The 10,572-nt window shown below is 55.2% G+C and overlaps 1 protein-coding gene across 1 annotated transcript in view; it reads right to left on the reverse strand.

Annotated features, from left to right (window-relative positions):
• The window catches only part of dnpep (aspartyl aminopeptidase), a 109,004-nt gene extending 99,041 nt beyond the window's left edge, over nt 1-9,963 (reverse strand). Inside the window, exon 1 of the mRNA XM_087989360.1 lies at nt 9,905-9,963. The gene's annotated coding sequence lies outside the window, so the exon portion shown is untranslated. The remainder of the gene's footprint in view (nt 1-9,904) is intronic.
• Between the last annotated feature and the right edge of the window lie 609 nt (nt 9,964-10,572).

Here is a 10,572-nt window from a genome sequence, read left to right on the forward strand (position 1 = left end):
ACACACCCACCCCACCTCCACCCCAAAACACACTCACCCCCAAAACACACCCACCCCACCTCCACCCCCAAAACACACTCACCCCCAAAACACACCCACCCCACCCCCACCCCAAAACACACTCACCCCCAAAACACACCCACCCCACCTCCACCCCCAAAAGACACTCACCCCCAAAAAACCTCATCCCACCCCCACCCCAAAACACACCCTACCCACTCCCACCCCCAAAACACACTCACCCCATCCCCAAAACACAACCACACCCAAAACACACTCACCCCCAAAACACACTCACCCCCAAAACACCCCCACCCCCAAAACACACTCACCCCCAAAACACACTCACCCCCAAAACACCCCCACCCCCAAAACACACTCACCCCCATGCCCAAAACACCCCACCCCCAAAACACACCCACCCCCAAAACACACTCACCCCCACCCGCAAAACACCCCCACCCCACCCCAAAAACACACCCACTCCCAAAACACACCCACCCCCACCCGCAAAACACCCCCACCCCAACCACACCCCCAAAACACCCCCACCCCCAAAACACACTCACCCCACCCCCAAAACACCCCCACCCCCAAAACACACTCACCCCCAGCCCCAAAACACCCCCACCCCATCACTACCCCCAAAACACACCCACCCCACCCCAAAACACACTCACCCCACCCAATCCCAAAACACACCCACCCCCAAAACACCCACACCCCAACCCCACCCCAAAAACACACCCACCCCCAAAACACACTCACCCCCACCCCCAAAACACCCCCGCCCCACCCTCACCCGCAAATCACACCCACACCCAAAACACCCCCACCCTACCCCACCCCAAAACACACTCACCCCACCCCAAAACACACTCACCCCCACCCAATCCCAAAACACACCGACCCCAACCCACCCCCAAAACACACTCACCCCCAAAACACACTCACCCCACCCCCACCCCAAAACACGCACACCCTCAAAACACACTCACCCCTTCCCCACCCCCAAACACACTTACCCCCAAAACACACTCACCCCACCCCCACCCGCAAAACACACTCACTCCCAAAACACACTCACCCCCACCCCCAAAACATACACCCCCAAAACACACTCACCCCACCCCCACCCCCAAACACACACCCCCAAAACACACTCATCGCACTTCCACCCCAAAACACACTCACCCCCAAAACACACCCACCCCACCCACACCCCAAAACATACTCACCCCCAAAACACACTCACACCAACCCCACCCTCAAACACACTCACCCCACCACCCGCAAAACACACTCACTCCCAAAACACACTCACCCTCACCCCCAAAACATACACCCACACAACACACTCACTCCACCCCCACCCCAAAACACACCCCCAAAACAAACTACACCACACCCCCACCCCAAAACACACTCACCCCCAAAACACACCCACCCCACCTCCACCCCAAAACACACTCACCCCCAAAACACACCGACCCCAACCCACCCCCAAAACACACTCACCCCCAAAACACACTCACCCCACCCCCACCCCAAAACACGCACACCCTCAAAACACACTCACCCCTTCCCCACCCCCAAACACACTTACCCCCAAAACACACTCACCCCACCCCCACCCGCAAAACACACTCACTCCCAAAACACACTCACCCCCACCCCCAAAACATACACCCCCAAAACACACTCACCCCACCCCCACCCCCAAACACACACCCCCAAAACACACTCATCGCACTTCCACCCCAAAACACACTCACCCCCAAAACACACCCACCCCACCCACACCCCAAAACATACTCACCCCCAAAACACACTCACACCAACCCCACCCTCAAACACACTCACCCCACCACCCGCAAAACACACTCACTCCCAAAACACACTCACCCTCACCCCCAAAACATACACCCACACAACACACTCACTCCACCCCCACCCCAAAACACACCCCCAAAACAAACTACACCACACCCCCACCCCAAAACACACTCACCCCCAAAACACACCCACCCCACCTCCACCCCAAAACACACTCACCCCCAAAACACACCCACCCCACCTCCACCCCAAAACACACTCACCCCCAAAAAACCTCATCCCACCCCCACCCCCAAAACACACCCACCCCCAAAACACACCCACCCCACCTCCACCCCAAAACACACTCACCCCCAAAACACACCCACCCCACCTCCACCCCAAAACACACTCACCCCCAAAACACACCCACCCCACCTCCACCCCCAAAACACACTCACCCCCAAAACACACCCACCCCACCTCCACCCCAAAACACACTCACCCCCAAAACACACCCACCCCACCTCCACCCCAAAACACACTCACCCCCAAAAAACCTCATCCCACCCCCACCCCCAAAACACACCCACCCCCAAAACACACCCACCCCACCTCCACCCCAAAACACACTCATCCCCAAAACACACCCACCCCACCTCCACCCCAAAACACACTCACCCCCAAAACACACCCACCCCACCTCCACCCCCAAAACACACTCACCCCCAAAACACACCCACCCCACCCCCACCCCAAAACACACTCACCCCCAAAACACACCCACCCCACCTCCACCCCCAAAAGACACTCACCCCCAAAAAACCTCATCCCACCCCCACCCCAAAACACACCCTACCTACTCCCACCCCCAAAACACACTCACCCCATCCCCAAAACACAACCACACCCAAAACACACTCACCCCCAAAACACACTCACCCCCAAAACACCCCCACCCCCAAAACACACTCACCCCCAAAACACACTCACCCCCAAAACACCCCCACCCCCAAAACACACTCACCCCCATGCCCAAAACACCCCACCCCCAAAACACACCCACCCCCAAAACACACTCACCCCCACCCGCAAAACACCCCCACCCCACCCCAAAAACACACCCACTCCCAAAACACACCCACCCCCACCCGCAAAACACCCCCACCCCAACCACACCCCCAAAACACCCCCACCCCCAAAACACACTCACCCCACCCCCAAAACACCCCCACCCCCAAAACACACTCACCCCCAGCCCCAAAACACCCCCACCCCATCACTACCCCCAAAACACACCCACCCCACCCCAAAACACACTCACCCCACCCAATCCCAAAACACACCCACCCCCAAAACACACTCACCCCCACCCCCAAAACACCCCCACCCCATCACTACCCCCAAAACACACCCACCCCACCCCAAAACACACTCACCCCACCCAATCCCAAAACACACCCACCCCCAAAACACACTCACCCCCACCCCCAAAACACCACCACCCCACCCCCACCCGCAAATCACACCCACACCCAAAACACCCCCACCCCACCCCACCCCAAAACACACTCACCCCACCCAAAAACACACTCACCCCACCCAATCCCAAAACACACCCACCCCAACCCACCCCCAAAACACACTCACCCCCATAACACACTCACACCACCCCACCCTCAAACACACTCACCCCACACCCACCCGCAAAACACACTCACTCCCAAAACACACTCACCCCACCCCCGCGCCCACCCTCTCCCCCAAAACACATTCACCCCCAAAACACACTCCACCCCAAAACACACTCACCCCACCCCAAAACACAATCACCCCCAAAACACACTCAACCCCAAAAAACACACAGCCCACCCCAAAACCCACTCACCCCCAAAACACACTCACCCCACCCCCACCACACCCCAAAACACACTCACCTCACCGCCACCACACCCCAAAACACACTCACCCCCAAAACACTCTCACCCCAAAACACACTCACCCCACCCCCGCCCCAAAACACACTCACCCCCAAAACACACTCACCCCACCACCACCCCAAAACCCACTCACCCCCAAAACACACTCACCCCATCCTCAACCCCACCCCAAAACACACTCACCCCCAAAACACACTCAACCCCAAAACACACTCACCCCACCCCCACCACACCCCAAAACACACTCACCCCACCCCCACCACACCCCAAAACACACTCACCCCCAAAACATACTTACCCCAAAACACACTCACTCCACCCCCCACCCCAAAACACACTCACCCCCAAAACACACTCACCCCACCACCACCCCAAAACACACTCACCCCCAAAACACACTCACCCCATCCTCAACCCCACCCCAAAACACATTCATCCCCAAAACACACTGACCCCAACACACACTGACCCCACCCCCACCCCAAAACACACTCACCCCAAAACACACTCAACCCCAAAACACACTCACCCAACCCCAAAACACACTCACCCCCAAAACACACTCAACCCCAAAACACACTCACCCCACCCCCAAAATGCACTCACCCCACCCCCCACCCCAAAACACACTCACCCCCAAAACACACTCACCCCACCACCACCCCAAAACACACTCACCCCCAAAACACACTCACCCCATCCTCAACCCCACCCCAAAACACACTCACCCCCAAAACACACTCACCCCATCCTCAACCCCACCCCAAAACACATTCATCCCCAAAACACACTGACCCCAACACACACTGACCCCACCCCCACCCCAAAACACACTCACCCCAAAACACACTCAACCCCAAAACACACTCACCCCACCCCAAAACACACTCACCCCCAAAACACACTCAACCCCAAAACACACACACCCCACCCGCAAAACACACTCACCCCACCCCCACGTCCACCCCCTCCCTCATGCCCACCCCCTCCCCAAAACACATTCACCACCAAAATACACTCCAGCCCAAAACACACTCACCCCACCCCCCACCCCAAAACACACTCACCCGCAAAACACACTCACCCCACCACCACCCCAAAACACACTCACCCCCAAAACACACTCACCCCATCCTCAACCCCACCCCAAAACACATTCATCCCCAAAACACACTGACCCCAACACACACTGACCCCACCCCCACCCCAAAACACACTCACCCCAAAACACACTCAACCCCAAAACACACTCACCCCACCCCAAAACACACTCTCCCCCAAAACACACTCAACCCCAAAACACACACACCCCACCCGCAAAACACACTCACCCCCAAAACACACTCACCCCACCCCCAAAATGCACTCACCCCACCCCCACGTCCAACCCCTCCCCCATGCCCACCCCCTCCCCAAAACACATTCACCACCAAAACACACTCCAGCCCAAAACACACTCACCCCACCCCAAAACACACTCACCCCACCCCAAAACACACTCACCCCCAAAACCCACTCACCCCACCCCCATCCCAAAACACTCACCTCCAAAACACACTCACCCCACCACCACCCCAAAACACACTCACCCCCAAAACACACTCACCCCATCCTCAACCCCACCCCAAAACACACTCACCCCCAAAACACACTGACCCCAAAACACACTCACCCCAAAACACACTCACCCCCAAAACACACTGACCCCAAAACACACTCACCCCAAAACACACTCACCCCCAAAACACACCCACCCCACCCACACCCCAAAACATACTCACCCCCAAAACACACCCACCCTACCTTCACCCCAAAACACACTCACCCCCAAAACACACTCACCCCACCCCCACCCCAAAACACACTCACCCCCAAAACACACTCACCCCACCCCCACCCTCAAACACACTCACCCCACCCCCACCCGCAAAACACACTCACTCCCAAAACACACCCACCCTCACCCCCATATCATACACCCCAAAACACACTCACCCCAGCCCCACCCCAAAACACCCCCCCCAAACACACTGACCCCACCCCCACCCCAAAACACACTCACCCCCAAAACACACCCACCCCACCCACACCCCAAAACATACTCACCCCAAAACACACCCACCCCACCTCCACCCCAAAACACACTCATCACCAAAAAACCTCATCCCACCCCCACCCCAAAACACACCCTACCCACTCCCACCCCCAAAACACACCCACACCCAAAACACACTCACCCCCATGCCCAAAACATCCCCACCCCCAAAACACACTCACCCTCACCTGCAAAACACCCCCACCCCACCCCCAAAACACCCCCACCCCCAAAACACACTCACCCCCACCCGCAAAACACCCCCACCCCAATCCCACCCCCAAAACACCCCCAACCCCAAAACATACTCACCCCCACCCCCAAAACACCCCCACCCGCAAATCACACCCACCCCCAAAACACCCCCACCCCACCACTACCCCCAAAACACACCCACCCCACCCCAAAACACACTCACCCCACCCAATCCCAAAACACACCCACCCCCAAAACACACTCACCCCCACCCGCAAAACACCCACACCCCAACCCCAGCCCCAAAACACACTCACCCCAAAACACACTCACCCCACCCCAAAACACACTCACCCCACCCCAAAACACACTCACCCCACCCAATCCCAAAACGCACCCACCCCAACCCACCCCCAAAACATACTCACCCCCATAACACACTCACCCCACCCCAAAACACACTCACCCCACCCCAAAACACACTCACCCCACCCAATCCCAAAACGCACCCACCCCAACCCACCCCCAAAACACGCACACCCCCAAAACACACTCACCCCTTCCCCACCCCCAAACACACTTACCCCCAAAACACTCTCATACCACCCCCACCCTCAAACACACTCACCCCACCCCCACCCGCAAAACACACTCACCCCCCAAAAAAACTCACCCCACCCCCGCGCCCACCCTCTCCCCCAAAACACATTCACCCCCAAAACACACTCCACCCCAAAACACACTCACCCCACCCCAAAACACAATCACCCCCAAAACACACTCAACCCCAAAAAACACACACCCCACCCCAAAACCCACTCACCTTCAAAACACACTCACCCCCACCCCCACCACACCCCAAAACACACTCACCTCACCCCCACCACACCCCAAAACACACTCACCCCCAAAACACACTCACCCCAAAACACACTCACCCCACCCCCGCCCCAAAACACACTCACCCCCAAAACACACTCACCCCACCACCACCCCAAAACACACTCACCCCCAAAGCATACTCAACCCCAAAACACATACACCCCACCCCAAAACCCACTCACCCCCAAAACACACTCATCCCATCCTCAACCCCACCCCAAAACACACTCACCCCCAAAACACACTCACCCCACCCCCACCCCAAAACACACTCACCCCCAAAACACACTCAACCCCAAAACACACTCACCCCACCCCCACCACACCCCAAAACACACTCACCCCACCCCCACCACACCCCAAAACACACTCACCCCCAAAACATACTTACCCCAAAACACACTCACTCCACCCCCCACCCCAAAACACACTCACCCCCAAAACACACTCACCCCACCACCACCCCAAAACACACTCACCCCCAAAACACACTCACCCCATCCTCAACCCCACCCCAAAACACATTCATCCCCAAAACACACTGACCCCAACACACACTGACCCCACCCCCACCCCAAAACACACTCACCCCAAAACACACTCAACCCCAAAACACACTCACCCAACCCCAAAACACACTCACCCCCAAAACACACTCAACCCCAAAACACACTCACCCCACCCCCAAAATGCACTCACCCCACCCCCACGTCCACCCCCTCCCCCACGCCCACCCCCTCCCCAAAACACATTCACCACCAAAACACACCCCAGCCCAAAACACACTCACCCCCAAAACCCACTCACCCCACCCCCATCCCAAAATACACTCACCCCAAAACACCGTCACCCCACCCCCACACACTCACCCCCAAAACACACTCACCCCACCCCCCCAAAACACACTCACCCCACCCCCACCCCAAAGCACACTCACCCCCAAAACACACTCACCCCACCCCCACCCCCAAAACACACTCACCCTCACCCCCAAAACACACCCTCCCAAAACACACTCACCCACCCCCACTGCAAACCACACTCACCCCCTACACCGCAACACACTCAACGCACCCCCACCCTCAAAACACATTCACCCCAGCCCTACCACACCCCTAAAAAGGGGTTGGTCACTCTGTCCATCCATGGGGGGAAAGGGTGGTCTCTCTGACTGTCCCTGGGGTTGGGGTGGTCTCTCTGACTGTCCCTGGGGTTGGGGTGGTCTCTCTGACTGTCCCTGGGGTTGGGGTGGTCTCTCTGACTGTCCCTGGGGTTGGGGTGGTCTCTCTGACTGTCCCTGAGGTTGGGGTGGTCTCTCTGACTGTCCCTGGGGTTGGGGTGGTCTCTCTAACTGTTTTTGTAAGGTTGGTCACTCTCTCAATCCTGGGAAGAGGTGGTCACTTGACTCGTTCTTATAGAGTCATATTCGAGGAGCAATATAGCATGCACAGAGGCCCTTCAGCCCATCATGTTTGCACTGGTCATCCAGCACCTATCACTCTAATCTCATCTTCCAGCACTTGGCTTATATCCTTATGTGCTCTCGAACTTCAAATGATCACCTAAACATTTCATAGACATTGTGTTGGTTCCTGTCTCGATAGCATTTTAAGGGAGCGAGTTCCAAATACCTCCCAAACCTCTGAGTGATAAAGAAAAATCCTTAAAACTATCTAATGGTCTTTGGAGGGTTGGTGTGGACTCGATGGGTTGAATGGTCTGCTTCCACACTATAGGGATTCTATGATTGATTCTATGATTCTAATCATCCTATGATTTCTGGTAATAGGGCCCTCCATTGAGAGGAAAAGGTTTGTTCCTATTCCCCATATCAAAGTCCCTCATGATCTTGTCGCCTTCAATCAGATTATCCCTTGGCCATCTCTGATCCAAGGATCCCTGGCCTGTCACTTAGCTCAGTTGGCTGGATGGCTGGTTTGTAATGCTGAGTGATGTTGATGGTGAGGTTACCATGAAAGACTCTCCTTCTCAAACTCTTCCTTCACCTGAGCTGCGGTGACCTGCAGAATAAACCACCACTAGTTGCCTCTCTCTAATGAGAAAAGTGGTCCTATAGACTATGGTGACTTTACCTTTTGTCTCTCCACTGGGCTGGAATGGTTTCTCTCGCTGCAGACAGAGCTGTTCTGGCTGAGGTGTATTCAGGATTAGATTCCCTACAGTGTGGAAACAGGCCCTTCGGCCCAGCAAGTCCACGCCGACCCTCAGAAGAGCAACTCACCCAGACCCATTCCCCAAACTTACCCCTTCAGCTAACATTCTGAGCAACTTAGCATGGCCAATTCACTTAACCCGCACATCTTTAGACTGTGGGAGGAAACCGGAGCACCCGGAGGAAACCCACGCAGACACGGGGAGAATGTGCAAACTCCGCACAGACAGTTGCCTGAGGCAGGAATTGAACCCAGGTCTCTGGTGCTGTGAGGCAGCAGTGCTAACCACTGTGCCACCATGGGTAGGACAAAGGGGACTTGCCTCTTTGACCTACCCATGATGGATAGCAGTCCCCTCAGCGCCACATTCTGAAAAGCCTGCACCTCAGGCTCCAGCTCATCAACTCCAAACTGAGGGTCCTCCAAGGTCAGAAGTCACACGACATCAGGTTATAGTCCAATAGGTTGATTCGAAAGTGGCGACTTCATCTGACAAAGGGACAGTGTTCTGAAAGCTTGTGATTTCAAATAAACCTGTTGGGCTATAACCTGGTATCATGTGACTTTTGACTTTGTCCGCCCCAGTTCAACACCAGCAAGTCCACATTGCGGATCCTCCAGACACTGATCTTCACACTCTCCACCATGCGTCAGGCCAGACGCATTGCTTCCCCTGTACAGCCCTGTTTAATGCATTCGATTGATTAACGGCTGTTTGCGTACTCAACTTCTCTAGTTATCAATCTTTTAACTAATTACTTAATCTTAGCTTTAGTTTTGGGTAAATTTAATCAGTTACTTACCTGTAAAATGATCGATTACAAAAATGGAAGGCACAAAGCAGCACTTCCTGCAGTGAATTCCCAACAATTGCACTCTGTTTGCGAAGTCAGCTTGTTTATGAATCCTTTGTGTATCAGCAGGTCCTGTTTTATTACACCTTTACAAGCCACTCCTAATCTACAAATGCTCAGTCAGCTCCCAGCAGTTAGAGATTCAGTTAATAATCACAAATTGATTGACTGCTGACTGGTAGTTCTGCAGATGGCCAGCTTCCAGTAAGCGTTGGCTAAGCTACAGAGTCCATTCCAGTTTTTAAAGCTCCACATTAACTTTGAAAAGCTAAGATGGTATTACATGCCTCTGGAGCAGGTGGGGCTTGAACCCGGTCTCCTAGCTCAAAGGTACTACCAATGCTCCACAAGACCCCTTTTTGTTCATATAATCTGTCAAGCCTTGCGAAAACAAGAAAGATGGTAAAAGAGAAAGGATTTATTGAGTTGCGTTGACAAAACGTGAATCACAAAGTCCAGGAGCAGACCAGCAATGTGCTGGAGGGTCTCGAATGAAGAAATTTGGAGTTGGAGGTGCCTAAGAGAATTGTCCCGACTCAGCATGCAACACTCACACTGTCCACTAGATGTCAGGAGTGCGTCCAGTCTGAAGTTGGTCACACTTGCTGGCAGTGAGT

The sequence above is a fragment of the Chiloscyllium plagiosum genome, unplaced genomic scaffold (assembly GCF_037043375.1).
Source record: "Chiloscyllium plagiosum isolate Xiang-an unplaced genomic scaffold, Cpla_swu_hap1 HiC_scaffold_7, whole genome shotgun sequence".
In the NCBI taxonomy this organism is placed as follows: Eukaryota; Metazoa; Chordata; class Chondrichthyes; order Orectolobiformes; family Hemiscylliidae; genus Chiloscyllium; species Chiloscyllium plagiosum.